Genomic DNA, 12,078 nt, shown 5'->3' with positions numbered 1-12,078 from the left:
TGTGATTTGGGTGGTTTTAGATATGGAAAAACATTAGGGATGTGATTGGGTGCACTATCTGATTGAACTGTAATAACCAGTTCCATAGAGAGGAAATGGTTAACACATCTGATCAGTCCAGCTCTCAAACTGTTCGTCCACAATGCCGCATCTGAATTGGGTCCAATTTGAAAGTGTTGTCCTCAAAGGCTAAGTATAATTTAGCCATTTCACTTCATTCAACTAATTATTGCAATTCAATCTGTTGAAGGGTAAACTTGTCAGTCCGACTAATGAGCTAAGTTGTTGCTGATTGTGTTTTTTCAACCGTTGCTGAAAAGTTGTTGCTAACTGAGTTTTTTTAACCGTTGCTGAAAAGTCATTGCTGACTGAGTTTTTTTAACAGCTGCTGAAAAATCTTTTAGATGTTGTTTTGGTTGAGAAAAAGATGGAGTTAGTTTTTATTTTTTAGCTATTTAAGTATTGCATCAATCTGTAACCTGCAAGACAGTGGAAGTAGAATAAAAGTTTAAGATAAAGTGTTGTTTATTTGTATGCTATCGTTCCAACCAGCAGTAGTATTTTTTAATTGAATTTGCAGAGGTGCATCACCAGTGCTATTAGCTGCCCACTACTGCTATCAGCTGCCCACACTTGCTATCAGTGGTATCAGAGGCAAGTTGAAGGTATTCGGAGCCTGATTCAGACGATCCAATAGTGCTTTACAACTATTTCGTTCGTTCCGGACTCACCTACGGAATCGGATTTTCAATATTCAAACTCCAGAAGGCTGTATAAGGAAAATATTATCTTTTTTTTTATATTTATAAATGGCAAACGAAAATGAGCAAGCTATTATTCTGAAGCTCACCAAAAGTAACTTCGACAACTGGTGCATTTAAATGAGAGCACTACTAGGTGCTTAGGATGTTATGGACATCATCGAGGATGACTATTCCAAACCAGTCTCTAAAGAAGTAGAAGTTGCTTTGCAAGAAGCACAAAAGGTACTCCTCAGATCCGATCAGAAAAAGAATTGTAAAGCAAAGTCCTTCATATACCAAGGACTTGATGAATCTACGTTCGAGATCATAGCATCTGCCAAGACGTCCAAAGAAGTCTGTGAGACAAATACACAAAGGTGCTGACAAAGTAAAGAAGATTCGTCTCCAATCTCTTCGAGGTGAATTCGAATCTTTGAAAATGAATCTCCCAGAAACTATTGCTGATTATTATACACGAGTTATGATAATTGCAAACCAGCTTAGAAGGAATGGCGAGACTCTCACAGACACGAGAATTTCAGAGAAAATTTTATGATCTTTAGATCCAAAATTCGACTATATTATCGTGGCCATAGAAGAGACAAAAAATCTGGAGACTATGTCCGTGGAAGAACTTGTGGGCTAGTTGCAAGCCCATGAACAGAAGGTGCATAGAAGGAGTGATGATAAAGCATTAGAACAAGCTTTACAATCAAAGCTATTAATCATTGAAGAAAGACATGATTGGGGGGAGACATCACAACAAGGACGAGGTCGAGGATCTCGTGGAAAAGGTTCTGAAAATTTTGAACCCAGAAACAGTGGCTATGGTAGAAGAAGCTTCAACAAAGAAGGACGTGGACAACAAAACTATGTTCCACGAGGAAGAAGAGGCGGTTACAACAACCGTCAAAACACTGACAAAAGAAGTGTTTAGTGTTATAACTGCTACAAGTATGGCCATTACAGCAATGGGTGCAGAGGTAAGCTTCCATCAAAAGAAGCTGCTGAATTTGCTAACTATGCAAAAAATGATCAAGTTAAAGATGATTCATTGAGTCTTATGACACACAATATAATCGATCCGGATCAAAATATTTGGTACCTCGATTCTGGAGCTAGCAATCATGTGACTAGCAGAAGGAATTTATTTACCAAACTCGATGAGAAGATTCAAGGAGAGATTTTGTTTGATGATCTCTCAAAGGTCCCTGTTCAAGGGAAAGGCGATGTATTGATCAAGCAGAAGAATGGAGATCATGCTTTTATCTCCAATGTCTATTATGTTCCAGACATGAAGACCAAAATATTGAGTCTCAGACAGCTTGTGGAGAAAGGCTATAATATTAGTCTTAAAGATATGCAACTGACTATTGCTGACACTCAAGGAAGGTTGGTGACTCGAGTCAAGATGGCAAAGAACAGGATGTTCCCTCTGTCTATTCATCATGACATGCCAAAGTGTCTAAATGCTATCATTAATGACAAAGACTAGATTTGGCATTGGAGGTGTGGACATTTGAACTTTGAAAGTTTGAAACAATCGGGAAGGAAAAATATGGTGAAAGTCTTGCCCAACATCCATCATCCAAATGAAATATGTGAAAGCTATGTTCTAGGTAAACAACACAGAAACAGCTTTGGAAAACAAAATGATTGGAGAGCAACCAAGCTTCTCGAACTAGTCCACATAGATGTATGTGGTCTGTTAAATCCAATATCAAACGGACATAATTAATACTTCCTCACCTTTATCGATGACTTCGGCAGAAGAATGTGGGTATACTTTCTTAAAAGAAAGTCAGAAGTATTTGGTTTTTTCAAAGAGTTTAAAGCTCTTGTGGAGAAACAAAGTGGCTATCTCATCAGGACATTGTGTTCAGATCAAGGTGGAAAATATACTGCAGACGTTTTTCAAGAATTCCTTAAGCAATAAGGAATTAGACATCAATTCACACCAGCTTATACTCCTCAATTAAATGGTGTAGCCGAAAGGAAGAATCGCACTATTCTTAACATGGCAAGAAGCATGTTAAAAGATAAAAATATGCTGAAGAGTTTCTAGGTAGAAGTTGTCTCATGTGTGATATATCTACTAAACAGGTGTCCTACGAGAAGTTTGCAAACAAAGACACCACAAGAAGCATGGAGTACTCACAAACCAAAGGTGAGTCATCTCAGAATTTTTGGTTGTATTGCCTATGCCAAAATTCAAGAAGCAAGAAGGACCAAGTTTGAAGATAAATGAGTAAAGTGTATCCCTGTTGGATACAGTGACAAAATTATGGGATACAAGCTATATAATCCTATCACCAAGAAAGTATTTTTCAACAAGGATGTCATTTTTGAAGAAAATGATCTTAGAACTGGGATCGAATTAAATCCTCTAAAAATGCAGAGGTAATTCTTGAAGAAGAAGAGCATGATCAGTCGAGAGAAGTAGTTAGAGAACCACAACAGACACCTCCACTTGGTTCCCCTTCACCACTAAGGAATGAAGCTTCATCATCAGAGGAACGAGAATTTTCAGATATGAGACCTCGTGGTTATCGAAGCTTGAATGATGTGTATGCTGAACCAATGGATGAGGACATCACTCTGTATTGTCTTCTGATGAGCAGTGATCCAATTAGCTTTGAAGAAGCTAACAAAGAAGATAGATGGAAGAGAGCAATGGATGAAGAAATTAGATCCATTAAAAAGAACAAAACATGGGAGCTGACTACTCTACCAAAAGACTGCAAGACCATTGGAGTGAAATGGGTCTACAAGACAGAGAAATGCTCAAGGAGAAGTCCATAGATACAAAGCAAGGCTTATAGTAAAAGGATACAAGCAGTAAGAAGGAATTGATTATGGAGAGGTTTTTGCTCCTGTTGCCAAACTTGAGATCATCAGGTTGCTAATTACATTAGCCGCTCAAAATAAATGGAAGATTTATCAGCTAGACGTAAAGTCAGCATTTCTGAATGGGTATCTTGAAAAAGAAATCTATGTGGATTAACCACCTGGATATATGAATAAAGGCCAAGAAGATAAGGTATACAAGCTGAAGAAGGCATTGTATGGTTTAAAGTAAGCGCCTCGTGCATGGAATACAAGGATTGATGATTACTTCCAAAAGAATGGATTTGAGAAGTGTCCCTACGAGCATGCACTATATATGAAGGAGTCAGACGGAAGCTTGTTATATGCATGTCTATATGTTGATGATCTAATCTTCACAAGCAACAATTCATGTATGTTTGAAATTTTCAAAAGGAACATGGTCAAAGAGTTTGAAATGACTGACATTGGCTTAATGGCACATTTTCTCAGGATTGAGGTTGTACAAAGTGAGAAAGGAATCTTCATCTCCCAAAGCAATTATGCAAAGGGAATTCTGAAGAAGTTTGAAATGGAGAACTGTAATCCTGTCACTACTCCAGTAGAAACGGGATTAGAGTTGAGAAAGAATGAGCAAGGAGATGTTGATTCAACTTATTTCAAGAGTCTGGTTGGAAATTTAAAATACCTGACATGTACTAGACCAGATATACTTTATGAAGTCGGATTAGTCAGTAGGTACATGGAGACTTCGGACCAATCATAGTTGAATGCAGTGAAAAGGATACTTCGTTACATCAAGGGTACCATCAAGGATGGTATGTTCTATACTTCCAGTGAAGCTTGCAAACTGGTTGGTTATTCTAATAGTGATTGGGGAAGAGATTTGGATGATAGAAAGAGCACAACAGGATTTATGTTCTGTATGGGAGATACAACATTCACATGGACATCAAAGAAGCAATCGATTGTAACATTGTCATCATGTGAAGCTGAGTATGTTGCTGCTAGCTCAGTTGTCTGCCATGGTATATGGCTAAGGAATGTTATGAAGTATTTGGGATTTCCACAAAATCATCCTACTGAGATCTACATCGATAATCGTTTAGCAATTGCACTGGCAAAGAATTCAGTGTTTCATGAACGAAGTAAGCATATTGATACTCGATATCATTCCATCAAAGAGCATGTGAAAAACAAAGAAGTTGAATTAGTTTCTTGCAGGACGCATGACCAGATTGCTGATATTTTTACAAAACTGCTCAAACACAATGTGTTTACAAGATTGAAGGCAATGCTCGAGATGATGAAGCTTGAAGAGACAAGTTTAGGAGGGAATGTTGAAGGGTAAACTTGTCAGTCTGACTAATGAGCTAAGTTGTTGCTAACTGAGTTTTTTCAACTATTGCTGACTGAGTTTTTTTAACCGTTGCTGAAAGTTGTTGCCGACTGAGTTTTTTAACAGCTGCTGAAAAATCTTTTGGATGTTGTTTTAGTTGAGAAAAAGATAAAGTTAGTTTTTTATTTTTTAGCTATTCAAATGTTGCATCAATCTGTAACTTACAAGGCAGTGGAAGTACAATAAAAGTTTCAGATAAAGTGTTGTTTATTTGTATACTGTTGTTCCAGCCAGCAATAGTATTTTTTAATTGAATTTGCAGAGGTGCATCACTAGTGCTATCAGCTGCCCACTACTGCTATCAGCTGCCCACTCTTGCTATCACAATCCACTTATGCATCCAAACACAGCCTAATTATAGGCTTATGTGAGAAAAGATTGCAATTCAATCCACTTATGCATCCAAACACAACCTAATTGGAATGACCATGGAAGAACAACCCCACTAAACAAAAATTTGAAATGCACAACATCCATAAAAAAACTGTATTTTTTTTCCAGTGACTAAGATGATCTTGAATCGAGTTGAGACTTGGCCATGGCAGGGGATAATGTTGAACTGTGTGTTCTTTGGGGCCCATCGTGATGTAAGAGTTTTATCAACACCGTTCATCTCATTTCTCAGGTCAGCTTGATTTGAGACTTCTCCAGCTCCCAAGAAGTTTTTAATGGTGGACGTTCAATCCCATTTTGGAGTTGACCATAATGTTTATATGCCATCCAAACTGTTTATAGAATTATTATCACTCAAATAAACCGTAGGAACACATATTATCCTGATACAAAACTTTTGTCACTGCTAGGCGTTCAATCCACATAGTTTCATTCATAAATCACGTGGGCCCCACATCTGCCCACCATCAAGTTTAGGGTACCACTTGCAGAGGCCCTTTATAAAATGGTGGTGAACAGTCACAGTAGTAAGGTGTTTTAGTTATTTTGCAAGCTCTCCTTTGCAATATTTGAAGAATTTAAAGGCAAGGAGAAGAGATGGGTAAGGTATGTTGCGACTCAGATGATGATATGTGTCTGATAGGACTGGTGGTGGCCCTTATCATAGCAATGGCCCTCTTTCTTGTTTGCCAACCCCAACCAACAAGGAGAATTTCTGTTTATCATTGCTCTTAAGCTTAATTACATTGTTACTATTGCAGGATTAGGAATTAACCTTTGGCACATCGACGGTCAGGATGCGATCAGCCTCTACAAAAGATTAAAAAGGTTTAGTTGTACCACTAATTTATTGTAATGTTGTTTGGATGTAGAAGGAAATTAAGAGATAGATAGGGAGGATTGTATTTTTATTTGGACTTGTTGTTTTAATTGTATGGTGTGTGAGGATTGTATTTTTATTTGGACTTGTTTTAAGTGTATGGCGTGATTCTTGAAATGTGAATTGAGATGAATGGCCCGGATTCATGATGAAAAATTGAATTTGGGTGTGTTTGGTTGCACCAAATTAGAATGGTTAATCATGAAAATTTTTATGATACTTGGTGCAACCAAATGCACCCTTAAATATTTTTTCCAACATTAAATTAGTATTTTGTGTGAGCGTGTTTTATATATATATATATATATATAAACTATTTCTAATATTTTTAAGTATCTATAAAATGAATTAATGCATCCAACCCATCTAGTAAACCCGCCATGAAATAAGGTCAATCCAACCATCAGGTGGGACGCCATTTTTGGGGTGGTTGTTCATTGTTTTCAATGATGTAGTGGAGATGATGATTGGATTGGCACGATTTTTGGGGCATTCCATTTTAAGTCAATTTTAATGGTCAGACGATGATGATGCTTGACAGGTTGGATCGCATAGTTGCACAATGGTAGCCCCACATGCAGCTAATTGCACAAAATTAGTATTTGTGTGTGTAAATTTGTTTCTAATCTTTATTAACATCTATTAGTATCTTTATTAGTATCACAATGTTCTCCATTGAGATCAGTCTCGACCAAAAAAAAATAAAAAAACAGAAAAAAAACAGAAAAAAAAAGAAGAAGTCTTGAAATGGGAATTGAGATAAATGGTCTGGATTTATGATGAAAAAACGAATTTAGGTGCGTTTGGTTGCACCAACTTTAACTGATTAATCTTAGAAATTTAATGATACTTGGTGCAACTAAATGCACCCTCAAATAAATTTTTCCAACATTAAATTTAATATGGGTGTGGATTTATTTATTTATTTATTATTATTATTATTTTAAATTTGTTTCTCATCTTTGTTTGGTATCTATAAGAGGAATTCAGTAAACCCACCATGAAATCAGGCCAATCCAACCATCAGGTGGGCTGCTACGTACATTGGTGGTTTTTGGAGTGGTTGTCTATTGTTTTCAATGTGGTGCATCTGTCTACTCGATTGGCCAGATTTTTGGGGCATTCCATTTTAATGGGCTGGACGGGTTGGATCCCACTAGGTGCAATATATATATATATATATATATATTTGTGTGTCCATATATATATATATATATATATATTTGTGTGTCCATATGTCTATCAGTCTATTTATATTTGTTTCTCATCTTTATTAGTTTCCATAAGAGGAGTTAATGCATTCATTATACGGTGTGGTGCCAGGGAAAGATGAAGCCAATTCCTTGTTGAGGAGAATTTAGTGCAAGTAGGTGTATGGAAAGTCCACCATGGTTTGTGTATGGCATCTAATTACCCACCCAGCAAACGCACTACGAAATCAGGCCAATCCAAACATCAGGTGGGCAGCCACGTGAACTCGGTGGTTCTTGGGGGTGATTGTTAGGTATTGCGAGTGACAGGCAGGCGTCCACACGTGTGGCTTAGCAAACCTCTATAGTAGTCTATGGTCACCGTGTAAAGACGAAAAGGTTCCACCTTTGTGGGGCCCATTCTCTTATGATCAGGCTCCTCTCCTTGTCTACTCCTCCACTCCATCCGATGGAGACCACGTTATTGATCAGATGGCCCGGATGAATGGGTGGACCGATCAGATCAGTCAATGGGCCGGGCTGGCCTGCTGGGCTTTCAAGCTTGGCCTGTTTTGATTTTGGCCTGGGCCAAAATACTGGCCCTTGTCAGGCCGGCACGAGTAATGCTAAGAGCAAGTTAATGTGGCCTGAATCCAATCACACTCAGCTCGTTCAAGGTTTCAATGGAATTTTATCAATATCAGGCATGATTTGGCAAGCCCAACGAAGTTGGGTTCGGGCTCAGGCCAGACTTAAACTGGACTCGGAATGGGCCATCTCAATCTTCATGGGCTGAACCTATTTGCTTTTGCCTGTCACAGGTTCAGGCCAGTATCAGGCCTGGGTTTTACTGTTGGATGGCCTTGGGCAGACCTCGACTGGGCCTGAACCTCCCCGGTTGCCAGCTCACTTGCAAAGCCCACACGCATGTGGAGCAAGGTCAATTCACACGCTAGTACCGGAAGCAAATTGGCTGGCGTACTATACACCACCGACCTTGGTGATGTGTGTATGTAGTGTTCGAAGATAAGCACAGTCCATGAGCCCTAAAATGTATGAAGGGTTGAAAGGAGATCAAAGTTACGTGGGCCTACAATGATGTATTAATTTATTACATCCACACCATCCACCATCATTTTATAGCATGAGTCTAAAAATGAGTCACATCCAAAGCCCAAGTAGACCACACCACAAATAGCGGAGGGGACAATGATATCATTAAAACATTTGTAGGGCCCCACCATAATGTTTATTTTCCATCCAATATATTCATAAGGTCGCATAAACCTAGATGAAGAGAAAAAAATAAATATAGATTGATCCAAAACTTCTACAACCCCTCGGAAGGTTTTAATGGTAGATGTTCAATCCCTTACTGCTTTCTACAGTGTGGCCCACTTGATCTTTGATTCTTTCTTATTTTTTGGGCTCAAGCCTTAAACGATCTCGTCAAATGGATGAACGGTTTGGATATAACACATACCTCATGGTAGCCCCACAGAACTTGGTGACATCAACACACCATTGAGGTCATTGGTGTGTGGTACACTTGTGAGGAGTGTGTATTGAAAGGAGAGGGACTTCACCTTAAAGTGAAGGTGTGCAGTGAAAGCGAGAGCAAGAGTACATTGACACTTGCATTCATTTTTAGTACACACTTGCATTTTCTTTCATTATATAATCGTGTTCATGTTTACATTTGCTTTTGTTTTCAGCAACATGCGATCTCATAAAAATGATCATAACTCTCTCATTAAGGGTCGAATTGGGCAATCTTAGGCTTGGTGAAAAAGATAATTCAACAAGGTTTCAAATAAATTGAAATAATCTCATTTGGAGACCTTTTGACCTTTCAAAAATAGGCCTAAAGTTCATGATGTGTTTATGAATTATTTGCATTCGTTTTCATTTTTTACCATAACACAATTCCACGATAATGATCGTAACTCCTTTGTTATAGGTCAGAACGAGGCGATTTAGGCTTAATTTAATGAGTTTTGAAATATGACTAGAATTATATCTGTTATGCTCCAAATCCGGGGACGGACAGCTTTCGTGATGCTTCGAATTCGGCACTCGACTTCCATACACCAAGTCCCGAGTTCGGCGAACCACAAGGAAGATTTTTTTACTGAATTTATAATAATAATAATAATAATAATAATAATAATAATAATAATAATACTTGAGCATGAAGATCCATGATCAAAACACCTAGCAACACTCTCCATTATGAATCCTAATGGTTATAAGTATAATGCTTTACAAAAGGTACATAACGTCAACATTGCTAAATCAAAAAATAGATACAATGCATTTAGAAAGCTAAGTCTTCCAAGCTACTCCTACCCTAAAAAAAGGGTAATAGGAAGCTTAGGCAAAAAGCCTAGTGAGCACGCTCGTGTGTGCAGTGTGTCCTACATGCATGCAAGATAAATATGCCACTAAGAAATTATGTATAGTGAAAGGCGTGTAGTATGTAAGGTATGTTGTCAATGTCAATGCAATGCATATGCAACATAGGAACACTCCAAGTCAATGCTACCAGCATCACTAAGTCATATTTTCATTTCTCCTATACCACAGCCATAACCGTATTACACGCATTTGTAATCACATCATCATTATCATTATATTGTCATGCCATAATCATACAATATCAGAAATACTGGTAAGATCATAAATCATATGATATCGGAGTAAGCGGAAATACTGACAAGTCCATAAGTCATACAATGTCAAAGTACGCAATACAGATCAACTATGCAAATGAGGAGTCATAAAGAGTCAAATATCAAATGCCAAGCATGCAATGGAATATACAATTCCTGATGAGTTCACGAATATCGTCAAGCATATCTAAATGCAGAAACACAGTAACCCAAAATGGCGTATGCCGTGAATGTAATGCAATATGCTGTGCGAATGGAATGACCATGCTGAAGTGTGAAGTCGAGATGATAGTACGTAGTATCGCAGCCTATGGGGCCCATCACAAGGGACTTCTATCCAAACCAGTCTCATACCTACTTTGGATAATCAGACTCAATGTGGTATACTCCTGATCTCAGGTTAGTCGCGTGCCCCAACCGAAATCCTGGCCATTGCGAAGGTACACATAACAAATAGTTGTGCACCACCAGCCCGAGTGGATAGTGAATGAATGAATGAATGAGTATGCAACTCCTGCTCAATAAGTCCACATATCAGTACTATTCATCTCTGAGATCATCACCGGGGTCTAATACACTCTACACCAACTTGCCGCCCCATCAAGTGCACAACTGGGTAAGTGGAAGAGACCTCACTATTCGTCTAATCAGTAGTCAGCCAATATCTACCCGGTATGTCAATACCGGACCCATTCATGAGCTGGTTAAACTTAGCCTAGCTATGCTTACTCCCTCAGGCGGGTAAGGCCACACCCCCTCTAACCGACCACGACACAGTGAGAGACGCGGCCTATTGGTATACGACCCTCATGCGCTCATATATATCCACTAGGTCTCGACGTTGGGGCATCCTTTGGTACCAAGAGGGTTTATGAATTTTCACCTAAGGCCATCTATGGCAGCCCGATACTAATAACAAATTTTCGATGTCCCATCTAGCCATTCACGATATGCTTGTGGAGGCCACGGTCCTGATGTCGCTAGGGCGTATAATAATCACAACACATAATGCAAGATGCATGAGCCATACAATCCAGTCATGCATCAATCCTGCGCATACCGTGCACTCATGCGAGATAACCTCCGCCTATCAAGGAGTGTCATAACAACCTGCCCAATGACATATGTAATGGTCAAACACATCTCATAACAAACATGCAGATGATGTGTATGGGCATGTATCATGATGTTATGCTACCATATACTCATAATCGGTATCAATAACTGACATCGACAATCAACCTCAATAATGTGGACATTTAACCAACATTGCCCCCAAGGAATGACTTACATAGAGCCTAACATATAGTGAACCTATGACCTTATATAAGGGCCAAATATACAACGCCATGGGCCTCACTAAAGAGCTTAATACACATTACGATAGGCCTCTCACATGGGCTTAATATACATCACAATGGGCTCCATTGCCTGGCCCTCAAATGCACCATAATGGGCCTCTTCACATAGGCCTCATATACATGAAATTGGGCCTTAAATATGGGCAAAATACACATTACAATGAACCTCAAATATGGGCAACATATACATCACATGGGCCTCGGCACATGGACCATAAACATGAGCCTTAAATATATCATAATGGGTCTCATATGCATCAAGTGGGCTGCATTAATGGGCCTCATACATATCAAGTGGGCTGCATCAATGGGCCACACTAATGGGGCAACCGCTTTACTAAACTTTCACATTGTCAGGCAGCCAGTACCACAATTTCACATAGTTTAGCAGTCACCTAAGCACTACATAATCATATGGTTAGGCCACACATTCTGTACATACCCACATGATTTATGGCTATTTACGTCACACATGATCACAAGTTTTATGAGCTACATATTCAACACCATTTTGCCAAATCTAGTTGTCATTCATCCCGTCAGTGATCATATGGTTAAGGACCACATCATTCATAAATCCACTTAAGGCAAGTAGTCACACAATTGCCCTAATT

This window comes from Magnolia sinica, chromosome 9 (genome assembly GCF_029962835.1).
Source record: "Magnolia sinica isolate HGM2019 chromosome 9, MsV1, whole genome shotgun sequence".
In the NCBI taxonomy this organism is placed as follows: Eukaryota; Viridiplantae; Streptophyta; class Magnoliopsida; order Magnoliales; family Magnoliaceae; genus Magnolia; species Magnolia sinica.
Note: the sequence above shows the minus strand (reverse complement) of the source record.